This window comes from Hyposmocoma kahamanoa, unplaced genomic scaffold (assembly GCF_003589595.1).
Source record: "Hyposmocoma kahamanoa isolate Upper Pololo Valley unplaced genomic scaffold, ASM358959v1 202, whole genome shotgun sequence".
Taxonomy (NCBI): Eukaryota; Metazoa; Arthropoda; class Insecta; order Lepidoptera; family Cosmopterigidae; genus Hyposmocoma; species Hyposmocoma kahamanoa.
Window position 1 is genome coordinate 16,632,520 of NW_020653726.1, and position 8,481 is coordinate 16,641,000.

The 8,481-nt window shown below is 34.1% G+C and overlaps 1 non-coding gene across 1 annotated transcript; it reads right to left on the minus strand.

Moving 5' to 3' along the window:
* Positions 1-260: 260 nt before the first annotated feature.
* Trnal-cag lies at positions 261-344 on the minus strand. The gene has a single exon. It is a non-coding gene; the product is annotated as a tRNA-Leu (tRNA).
* Positions 345-8,481: the final 8,137 nt, after the last annotated feature.

The window sequence follows — 8,481 nt, forward strand, 5'->3', positions numbered from 1 at the left end:
AGCATGAGAAGTGAAAATATAATTTGTTTAAGTAGTAACTAACATTTTGTATCATAAATAACTTTCGCGATCATAAGACATTGGTCGGCTTTTCAGCAGTACTTGTACCATGAGTCTAAATGCCATGGGCTACAAGAAAATGTGAAATATTATGTAAATACGCGCTCGCAAATGACAAAAGTGACTGTAAACTTTAGATGCGAAATTCATATCAAGAAAGCAATAAAAATGACGACAAAAAAGGATTGCAGACAGATTGATGTCAGAAGTGGGATTCGAACCCACGCCCACAGAAGTGGACTGCGACCTGAACGCAGCGCCTTAGACCGCTCGGCCATCCTGACTACATAGAGAGCCGCAAAAATGTGTATCACATTGCGCAATGCTTATCATGTCTAACGTGGATGGATTGGGAATTTGTAAAAAAATATTTTTTCCACTCCTGGTACTTGAATATGTCAATTATAATTTTATAAACCATATCATTAAGGCACTCTTTTTAGTTTTGAATCTAAATTGTCTATGGTACTCGCCACTAAGCTGAAAAAATTCTACACAGAACTACAGCAACTTACAACATACACACAGCTTCTGAACAACATACAGCTTCTGCGTACTTGGATGACAAAAATCCGTGGTAGTGACTCGTTTAGCTCTTGCTATCTCGATTAAAGATGTTTGAAATAAAATTGTATTAATTTATTCTATTTATTTATTTATTCATTATTACACTTTTCAATTTACAATTAACAGAACAAAAGAATGTGCATAAACCTATACAGATTTTTTGCACATTGTGCATACGACTCATCCGTAGAACAAAGTCCGATGTGATTATTAGGAAAAAGGGAATAAGTACGTTTCGAGAATAATTTCGTTATTCAAACTAAGACATAAACCTATAATAAAATCGAACAACGGTCGATATGACTCCGAGGGTATTTATCTGTTTCGCTATAATTTATTATTCTCGTTCACAGGTCTTTTACTCGAGTAATGGTTGTTTTTATGGTAGTGGGTAAGCGTACGTAAGCAAACGGGTTAGCCAGTTTTGTTACGAGCTCACGTCAATGAATCACGTGTATGGATAAAGCTATTCAGGTTTTTGTTGTACCGCTATGTTTTAATTTATAAGTTTTCTTTTTGTAAAAATTTTAATAAAAAAAAGACGAAGAGAAGAAGAACCAACTAAATATATTATGTCTTGAAAATAAGTACTCTTGCACATAGATCTTTGTTCTACGGATGTGTCGATATTCAAATGTACATGTACAAAGAGCAACACCTAGAGCTTCTTGCTCATTCTTCTCAGGGGAATCTACCTTAAGAATGAGCAGTAGAGTTCAATCAATATGACTATTTCAAGTGTGATTTGCTTATCTATGATATAAACATGATTTATGTTTGAGTTTCAGTATGAGTAAAACACCTTGTGATAAAGTTCGTCTAGGGAAGTGCCACCTTATCTATTACTAGGGTAAAACCGGGATAGATACCCCACTTTTTGAAAGTGCCTCCTAATTTAATAATTATTACTTTACCATGAATATTTCCTATGGATATAACTAGTTTAATCTATTACGTCATGATTTTATTGATCTAACATTTAATGATTTTGAAGAAATTGACATTTTGCAAATCTATTTTTTTGAGGATAGATGCCTACCTATATGGATAAATGCCACACAATGAAAGGAAGGAATGAAAAGAAGGATAGATACCCTTTAGAATAGAATAGTAAAATTCGTGTTTTATTTGTAATATTTAATATATTGTATTACATTTTTAATAATAAATATGTACGTATTTAAAGTTACTACCTACTTCACTCGTATTTTTGTAGCTATCAAAACATTCTATACAAAATGTTCGCTGTTTGAACTGTGAATAATTTGTCTCTTTGGTACTTTTACGTACTTTTAAACTATATCATTTACTTGTCTTTTTCACTAAAATAATGTATTTTCTTTTTTCTTTTCTTAACTTTTTTGTCTTGTCCTTTGCCCCTATTCCACGAAAAATCGGGGCGACTATCGTATTCGATATGGATAGATGCCCTTTTATTATTTAGCTAAGGTATACACAAAAGACCGATTATTGACACCTAGGTGCGCAGTTAATGAACCAGTATATAGTTATAATAAAAATAAAACGGAATTCATTATAACTTACCAAGTTATGCGACAGTAAACACTTGCGTCTGAAATTTTGAACCATTTGTCGTGTTCGTTGCGGACACAAACGCATGCACAAGCCAAACGCGTCTATTCCACACAAAGCCCTGCAGTAACTTTGATGAGTGGTGTCTATACTCCTTATTTAAACTAATTATTCTTTGTTGCGATTTGGGGAAGTTAGGTTTTTTGAAAACGAGGCACCTATCCCACTGCGGCAGCTATTTTACCCTATTTTATTACGTAATGTGATTATTATTGAATTCCGATTTTGATGAACGTTCCGGACTTAGCAACTTATGTTTAAGGGTGACGGGCGCAGTGACAGGCGTGTCTCTTAACACAAACCCCACGCTTGTTCGACGTAACGGCTTAGTATCCAAAAATTATAGAACAATATGCTATAGAACAATACCGGGATGTAACTTGCACCACCAAAGTAATCATAATTTTAACTTATTTAAACAAGATATTACAAAAAGGTTCGATCATAATTCAGCAGCCATAACAGATAACTTAGCAGCAAAATAGATTCCGATTTGCAGGCAAAACTTTTTTTCCCCTTGCCAAAAAATTTGTGGTCAATCGGTTGTTTGTACAAGAAATCGTACTGTCTTTGTTTAATGTAATTTTTTTGTTACACCGTTTTTTTACGCATCTTTCTACCCTTAGAAGAAAGGAAGACATATTTATGTCAAATTAATAGCAAATTTCAAATTCAGAGATAAATGAATATACAGATTTTTCCTCGTCATGGGATTCAGTTATCAGCAAATGTAAACGACGTCAAATGTCGCCCAATGTAGTAGGATCGACACACTATGTCGATTTAGTGACAACCCTAGTGCAACAGTAAATAATGAAGACCAAGTGCGGGTAGTTAGAAAAACTCGCACGACTAGAAGATGCAATACGTGTGAAACGTCGAGGTAATTAAAATATGTTTTATACATTATTAAGTCCCGAATTAAAAATCAAATTGATTTTTCTAGGTTTTTGATATTTGGTACCTTCTATCGAACAAAAAAAAGAATCGTCGAAATCGGTTCACAAAAGTCGGAGCATCGTGTAAAATACACACAGAAAAGATTAAATATTAAATATAATATTGCTTCACTCGTTCATTCATTCATACATAAAATACAGAAGAATTGAGAACCTCGTTTTTTGAAGTTGTTTAAAAATTTTCATTTCTAATATTTTAATGTTTTTTAACTTATGAATGCGTGTCAAAAAGATAGTAATAACGAAAATCTTCGATTTATTAAAACAGATATTCTTGTCACTTTAAGTAAAATGAAAAAAAAAAAACAATAGCATGCATGGTCTGCACAAAGCATGCGTCCGGTCTCTTTGAACCGTCGCGGCAACGGCCATGTGGTTCCGGCGCCGCCGTGAGCGCACGTGCCAATTGCAGATTACGACTTTGCCTGGAAATATTAAGTTACATTATTTTAGTAGGTGGCAAAGTCCAATGTGTTAGCAGCTTGTTTTGTTCTGCGTCTGTTACTATATTAATCTATAAGTAGGTACTCCACTTATATTAAATAACCAATAGGCAGAATAGGGTGTTCCAAATTACAAGATAAATGTTTCATACTTTTGTCACATAAAAATAACTGAATATCAATTCAATAAAAATTTAAATACAATGAATAGAGACATCTCTAGCTAGGGCTGGTAGCTGTAAAGGTATCTAACTGGGTGACGAAAATATCATAAATTTCTCATAGATAACGCTACGATTAAAAAGTCGTTGAAAAATACAAAGATACGACGCAAGCACATAGAAGAATTCGTGAAGTCCGCTGGTTCGTTCCGTGGCTTAGTTGGTATAGTATCTGGCACGGTATGTATCCAGCCGCATCGAAAGATTTTTTCTGAGAGTTCGATCTTTGTATTAATAATTGTAACAAATTGGTGGAGTAAATTCACATAAAAATAATTGAATATCAATTAAATAAAAATTGACATACGACATCCTTTTTTTGAAACTCAGTATCTATATATTTTTTTATGATATCAAGTGACGGGACGAACAATTGTGTGCCTGGTGGCAAGCGACACACTGGCCCGTAACAGTTGGAGTGCCACTCAGAGTTTTAAATTGCAAAGATTTGAGGGGCACTGCCACCGCGCCCGTCGCTCTGAGACATAAGTTGACAAGTCCCATGTGCCTGTAACCCCACCAGCACACTCAGGCGGCCGCCCAGTTATCACGCCTTCATGTGCATTATTGGCGAATCTGAATTATATTTACTAAGCAACAACATTTAAATACCTCTAAATAATACAACCGCGCGGTCGCCGCCGCGTAGACCAAATTTAAGCCAGACTCGGCCGCGTGCCGGGGACGCTCATTGAAGTTAAAACGTAAAAGCTAAGTGAATAGAGCGTATTTTGCCAATAAATCTAAATTGGATAACCGGAACGCTGTAATGCTCACATTTTTGCTTGGCGGCAGAAATAGGTAAGGTGGCAGTACTTCCCTGGACGAACTCTATCACAAGAAGCTCTACTGCTGCTAAATATACAGAACTATAATGGATTTTTTCAGTTCAGTTGCGAGTACTATAGACAATATAATTTTGGTTCAGAACTAAAAAGAGCGGCTTTGTGACATGGTTTATGAAATTATAATCGACAGATTAAACAGGAAGAGAAAAATGTATTTTCAGTTTTCCTTCTATCTTTCTTCGAGAATATTTTTCTGCAAGAGTCATTTTCCGTCGGACGTCGGCAACCATTAAATCTACGGGCACTTTGGAGATAACTGCACGGGTCAACGATATTATATGACGTTATGTTGTGTAGGTTATTAAACGATATCTTCCTATGTCCATGCCTCCTTCAGCATATTCCTTATATGATTTTTTTTACGACACTTAGTGACGGGACTGTAAGTCGTGCGCCTGATTGTAAGCGACACGCCTGTTCCTAACAGCCGAAGTACCACTCAGAGCTTTAAATCTAGAAGATATGAGGGACACCTTGAGACATCAGTTGACAAGCCCCATGTGCTTGTAATTTCACCAGCAAATTTACCCTTCAAAACCGGAACGCATTAATTTTCACATAGCTGCTTTGCGACAGAAATAGGTAATATGGCAGTACTTCCCTGGACGAATTTCACAAGGACCTCTACAGCTACTGAAATTGGATACATTGGAGCTAATATTATTTGTTTTTCGCCGATATAGAGACATATTGGGTGGTCCTTGTATACAGATGTAACGCACTAACATTTTGTTCAAAATAAAGTAGGTAGCATACCTATTTAGGAATCAGTAGAATGAAAGCAGCATTCAATCAAATGAGAACACATAAGTAAATTCAATAAAGAATACACACAAAACAGGACAAAAGTTGAGGAATTGAGATAGTACCGACCACAATACTCCCTCTAATGTCTGGCGGTCATGATAACACCATTGAATGCACTCTTTGTCATATTGGATGGCAAAAGCCGATAAGCTCCTTTGTAAACGAGGAGTTTAAATTTGTTTGTAAGTGACAGGAACGTTTGATTTTGTAAGGTACAGAATCTGCAGGCGCGTAGAATTGGTTGGTGGTTTTGCAATGTAAACACACGCTTACAAAGTAAAGGTGGAGTCAAATTAAAAAAAAATACAGTAGTTTGAAAATCGTTCCAATTGGATTATAACTATGTAATAAATTTTCAAAAATTGTAACTTTTTTATGAAAAAAAACGGACGTTAAAATTTCGTGGAATTACATCTATTTGCCAAGTTTTATTGAAATCGGTTACCGGAAAGTGCGCAAAACCGGAAATTTATCCCCTAGTTTGCTACCCTTATAAGTGAAATTTTTTTTTTTCAAATTTAAATGGAACCAATATTTAGGTACCTTCTTTCCAAACAAAAAAGAATCATCAGAATCGGTTCCCAAATCCCGGAGTAATTGATTGAAAAAAAAAATAACATACACACAAAAAAACAGTCGAATTAAGATCCTCCTCCTTTTTTTAAGTAAATTAAAAAGAAGAAATATTATACGCATCGATGACAAAATGGGTATGTCCATAGTAAGCAAACTTTAGATAAATTAACTCAATTTTAGTCACTGAGTATAAGATATCTGTATTAACAGTTGTACTAGCTGTGTCTATTTAGGCGTAAACTTATGGGATATATGTCTAGTTAGGCGTAAACATATGGCGTAAGCCAAAAAATTGATTCATTTTGATGAACCTAATATGTAGTTAAAGTTTAATTGCCGGATTTCACGTCAGTTTCAAATGTCATGCGTTTGTGTAAATATACCTTTATAGATCAATTGTCCGTTACGTCATCAGTGTGTGCACTGTGCATCACAATGCGATGGCAGATTATCACATTCTTTTGCTATCTCTGTGATCTTTGGATCCTTTGTATGCACTATCAAACGGCTGTAGACTAATCATGATGGAAATAAATGCAATTTAAATGCTGATCTCCGTGGAATACCGCCTTTTTCCGAAATGATAGTTATCTTTGCGGAAAATTGCGTTGTTTATCTGATTGCCTAACACCTGCATGTAAACACGCTATGTAAGGCTAATGTAATCTCTTTCTTCCTAGTTTGTGAAACCTACTATTAGTGTTGTAACTTGAAAAAAAAACCAAATGTTTTTTTTTTCACATTTTTAACAAAAAAAAAACACGAAGAAAATCTCAGCGCCCTGGTTTTTTCCTACATTTGGTTTTTTCCAGAAAAAGTAAAATGAATTAACCATAGTATAGATCGAGTTCTTAGGTTTTCGCGATTGTTACACATAAGAAATGAAACTATTTTTCCGGATTTAAATCGCATGTATTTGTTTTTTCAAAGTTTAAAACCGGAAAAATAGTTTCATTTCATAGATATAGACTTATATCTATGGAAAAAACTGAAATAAAATAAGACATTAACTTTTGTTTTAAGAATATATATACATATATGTGAATATATATATTACATGTTTATAAAAATCAATTGCCATGATCAAAAATTCAATCTTCATTTGTGGTGTTACAGGTGTTACCCACACTTGTAATGTCATCGAAATTTTCTGTGTCTTCGTTTCCTTCATTCAAATCCTACCGAATGATTTTATATAATCGGCTTGCTAATAATTGTATGTAAATGTTGCTATATAAGGGATATGGAAAAAATATATTGATATCGCTCTTAGATAAATAAATAAGTAGTGTTTTTATCAGTATTCATCACAGTAGCGATGTAACACCAATCGATAGATTTAAAAAAAAGATAAAATGTTAGAATCCCCGCATTTTCTCCACATAACGACCCCACAAAATGCCCAATCGAGTTGAAATTCTCCACAATTTGGGGAATTCGCCACAAATCGACAACACTTTGAGTGTTGCCCATTTATTTTGAGCAATAATTTATCTATGAAGAATAATATTAACAACAAAAGACGAAATGTAGTAAAAAAAATACAATTGTGATATTGTCATATTTTTATTTTCATACTTTTAGAAAAAAAAACGTACTCCAGAAAAAAAAGGTTTCTTTTAATGTTTTATTTTCACCTCAGAAAAAATACGGTTTTTTAACAGCACTACCTACTATCCTCATTTGAGTTATTAACCGACTTGAAAAAAGGAGATTGTCCCAATTCGACTGTTTTTTTGTGTATGTTACGCGTTTACGCCGACATTTTGTTGCTTTTCAAGAACAGTGGCGTCCAAAATTGATCATTTCTTGACGTGATTGAAATTAAAAGCTTTCAATAGTGAGAATAATCTCGTAAATGTTGAGTGTGAGTGTGTGCGTTAACTTCTTTAAGATGTCTACAATTTGTCAACTTTGAGCTGCAGACAGTTATCAGCTTTTTTAAGTCCTGATGAATGTGTTACTTTTGGGATAAGCCACTATTCTAGAAAGTCATCGATTTGTAAACCGATTTCGATGTTTCTTTTTTGTTGGAAAGTTATATATGTAGTAGTTCCATTCCAATTCGAAAAAAATATCCCACCTCTACGAGTGGCGAATTAGGGGATTAATCCAGTTTATTGGATTTCACCCACTTTCAATAAAACTTTGCAAATAGTTGTAAGTGTAACTTATGATCTCGATTTTTTATAAAAAAAAATATTGCGTAATTATGTTATGGGATTTTTATATTGTAGTAAAAGATTTTTTTAAATTTGAACATACTAATTCATAATATACTTTTCTATATGACTTCAGTCTCTACAAACAAGTATCTCAATATTAACCTTAGACTAAGTCCAAACTCCTGGTACCACGATTTCGTTTAACTAAGGCAAACGATTCTTTTATAGGGAACTGTATGCGT